Genomic DNA, 4,356 nt, shown 5'->3' with positions numbered 1-4,356 from the left:
AATGGCGGACGGATGGACACACACTCATTAAGTTTATTTAGGCACAGGTACACATAAATACAGTTACACAAATTATAATATGTAACATGTGTAAATTACCCAACAAGATAACCCCCAAAAAAGGTCAGACAAAGTGATTTATTTCCATTGTGGTCCTTGACTCACTCACACAATCACTCAGAAGAACACCCGTCACTTGTACAAGAAGCTGACAAACTGGATGCAGTCTGGCTGCCACGGAGGGAGCAAGGGAAGAAAGAAGAATAATGGAGAATAGGATGGCGGAGAGAGAAAAGAGGGATGGGAGATTAAGATGGGGGGGGGGAAAGGAAGGGAAGGGGGAACGGCGATGAAAGTGCTGTGAGTGAGTGAGAGGGGGAAGAGTTAAGAATGTTATCCAAATGTGTAAATATCCCGATAGTTAAACATAACACAGGAAGAAGCTGAGATTTGTAGCCGAGCCAGAGTCCAGAGACGTGTGTGTGTGTGTGTGTGTGTGTGTGTGTGTGTGTGTGTGTGTGTGTGTGTGTGTGTGTGTGTGTGTGTGTGTGTGTGTGTGTGTGTGTACACGTACGTGCTGGTGCAACACGGGGAGGGAGGGCCAAAAACCATCCACACACTCACAACACTCAACATTAAATCAGTCATATGCTCTAACTTGAACGGCTTAGCAACAATCATCTTGCCACAGAGCAGAAAACAGCAAAGAGAGAGAGGGAGCAGGGAGGGAGGGAGGAAAGGGAGAGGGATGTGAGGGAGAGGGTGGGTAAGAGGGAGGGAAAGAAGGTAGTGAGGGAGAGAGTGGGAGGGCGAGGTGAGGCAGAGTCAGGTGATTGATTCAGACCAAACACGCGATTCTCACACGACTTTTATCTCTGGCTTTGGCTGGTCTCCGAATGCAAAGGAAAAGTTAAATTAACGCGAGTACATTGGGTCTGTATCTTGGCCTCGTATATAGACTTCAGAGAACGGGACGATGTCGGGATGTAGGATGTCTGTAGTCGAGTATGAATAGTACAGAAAAAAAAAGATCAATTATTTCACCCTGTGTCTTGCAGCATCATGATGTGCGGAAGGATAGCTGTCTCTGTTTACAGTTTGTGTGCTACAGAGAATGGGATGCTGGGGGAGACATTATAGGTTCTCTGGTCGAACTCTCATGAGCCCTGGGGGGAGGGGGGGGGTGAAGTATTAAAAACATGTGCAACATCTGAGTATCTTTATTGTTGACGTTTTACCATCCAGTGGCTTTATCAATACAAGTTCAAGGATAAAATGGGCAGACAGAACTATATACAAAAGATTAGGTAATCAGTCCCTCAGTCTTGAAGTTAGTGAAGAGTACATTAGTACTGAAGAATCACGTTAAATGTATTCCCAAGAATATTTTGCAGTGGAAGTGTAAACTTGGTTATGTTATGCTATTTTGTACTTACATTACTGAGGCGAGTCACTTCCAGCACTTGGTGCAATTCTGTAATCTAGCGCCTCATTCCACAAGTTTCTGGACCTGAGAAGTTGAATTATCCTGTGATTCTCCTCCGTTCCAGTGAGGAGAGAGAGGGAAAGAGAGATACATGATATATATACTTGAAAAAAGTACTTGAGGGGTCTTGTCCTAAATCTTCACACTGCCATAACAACATACTGGAGTGAGAGATATGGTAAGAAGTGCAAAATAAACCCAGTGATAAGCAGGGGTGTTGTGGGCGCACACTTTATCAAAGTTCGTGGCTCCAGACTATTCAACATATTACCAGAAGATATCAGAAACACTGCTGGGACAAGTGTAGAAGTTTTCAAGAGAAAACTGAAGAAGTATCTTTACCAAGTGCCAGATCAGGCAGGCTGTGATGGATATGTGGGCCAGCGGGCCACCAGCAGCAACAACCTGGATGACCAGACAAGTACCAGACGAGCCTGACCCAAGGCTGTGCCTAGAAAAACCCCTCGAAACTCATCAAAGGTAACTTTATTATTACCATCCATAATAACATCATTACCTTTATGATAGCATAATTATCCCACGATACCGTAGCTACTCTAATATCATTACCCCTATGAGGACAAATGATTATTGCTATATTTATGTAACACACAGAGGATGTGCTCGTTTTCCATCGCTGACTGACACACAAGTGGTTAGCACTTTTTATGAATGAGATAATAAATGTACAGTAATTGTTCGCAGCGACAAAATATTAATGAAGAGAAGAGCGTCAGGAAGAACAGCACAAAAAGTACTGGAAAGAAGTGGTGTAATGTGAGAGTTGATGAAGGAGGATGAGGACGTTGTTGGTGGTGTGATGCGAATGTTGGTGAGAGAGGAGGAGGAGGACGCTGGCTATCTGGCCCTCCTGTCGCCTCAGCAAATGGAGTACGTTTCCTCCCAGTTCGACGCCTTGATGCACACACGAAGCCCAGCATGAATATTCATAAGCTTGCCTCGAGAAGTCAGAAAAGCCTATGGATCTGACGTTTCGTTCTACCCGCCACACCAACACGATTTCGTACGTATTCGTTGAGGCTCTATCGCGTGAGTTTATTTTTGCCATTTGTGGTGGATTTAGGAAGATCCACACGATGATATTTCGACTTTATCGAGAAATCTCACCGAGTCAAAGGTCACCGCCTGGGCCCCAAACCCTCCGCTGGGATTAGCTGAAATAATGTGAAGTTGTACCAAATCCTTGTAGGAAATAATGGGTGTACCTGGCTCTCTCTCTCTCTCTCTCTCTCTCCTTGGGGGGAATATGCATTTCTCAAGCTGCAGAGACAACATGCCTTGATGGATGACTGAGTGCTTCGTGCAACTTCGCGGCTCCGGCAATCTTTCGTCGTGTTTTTCAGAAAGGTTCGTCGGCGCGGGCGTGGGCGGGAGGGTAGGCGTGAGCGGTGCCTGGTGGTGTGTGGAGGGGGCGGCCAGGCGGCGAGGGGTAATTAGTTTGATGCGTGCGACTTGCGATGATCATCATTAGGAGGGAGTGTCGATCTCCGAGACCAAGACGAGGCCCTGACTCACCCCGCAGCCTCCCACCACAACCAACACTCCTAAACATACCGGTTGTAAGCCCGCTTCTCCAGAGCTAGAAACACCTGGTGTTATCCCGGTTTTCCAGTGCAAGAAACACTTGGTGTTACCTCGGTGTTTCACTGCTGGAAACACTTGGTGTTATCTCGGTGTTCCACTGCTAGAACCACCTGGTGTTATTCCGGTGTTCCAGTGCTAGAAACACCTGGTGCTATTCCAGTTTTTCAGTGCTAGAAACGCCTAGTGTTATCCAGGTGTTCCACTGCTAGAAACACCTGGTGTCATCCCGGTGTTCCAGTGCTAGAAACACCTGGTATTATCCCGGTGTTCCAGTGTTAGAAACACCTTGTGTTATCTCGGTGTTCCAGTGCTAGAAACACCTGGTGTTATTCCGGTGTTCCAGTGCTAGAAACACCTGGTGCTATTCCGGTGTTCTAGTGCTAGAAACACCTGGTGTTACCCCGGTGTTCCAGTGCTAGCAACACCTGGTGTTATCCCGGTGTTCCAGTGCTAGAAACACCTGGTGTTATCCCGGTGTTCCAGTGCTAGAAACACCTGGTGTTATTCCAGTGTTCCAGTGCTAGAAGCACCTGGTGTTATCCCGGTGTCCCAGTGCTAGAAACACCTGGTGTTATCCCGGTGTTCCAGTGCTAGAAGCACCTGGTGTTATCCCGGTGTCCCAGTGCTAGAAACACCTGGTGTTATCCGGGGTCCCTGTGCTAGAAACACTTGGTGTTATCCCGGTGTCCCAGTGCTAGAAACACCTGGTGTTATCCCAGTGTTCCAGTGCTAGAAGCACCTGGTGTTATCCCAGTGTTCCAGTGCTAGAAGCACCTGGTGTTATCCCAGTGTTCCAGTGCTAGAAGCACCTGGTGTTATCCCAGTGTTCCAGTGCTAGAAGCACCTGGTGTTATCCCGGTGTTCCAGTGCTATAAACACCTAGTGTTATCCCGGTGTTCCAGTGCTAGAAACACCTGGTGTTATCCGGGGTTCCTGTGCTAGAAACACTTGGTGTTATCCCGGTGTTCCAGTGCTAGAAACACCTGGTGTTATCCCAGTGTTCCAGTGCTAGAAGCACCTGGTGTTATCCCAGTGTTCCAGTGCTAGAAGCACCTGGTGTTATCCCAGTGTTCCAGTGCTAGAAGCACCTGGTGTTATCCCGGTGTTCCAGTGCTAGAAACACCTAGTGTTATCCCGGTGTTTCAGAGCTAGAAACACCTGGTGTTATCCCAGTGTTCCAGTGCTAGAAGCACCTGGTGTTATCCCGGTGTTCCAGTGCTAGAAACACCTGGTGTTATCCCGGTGTTTCAGAGCTAGAAACACCT

The sequence above is a fragment of the Cherax quadricarinatus genome, chromosome 74 (assembly GCF_038502225.1).
Source record: "Cherax quadricarinatus isolate ZL_2023a chromosome 74, ASM3850222v1, whole genome shotgun sequence".
NCBI lineage: Eukaryota > Metazoa > Arthropoda > Malacostraca > Decapoda > Parastacidae > Cherax > Cherax quadricarinatus.
This window is presented reverse-complemented; position numbering follows the sequence as displayed.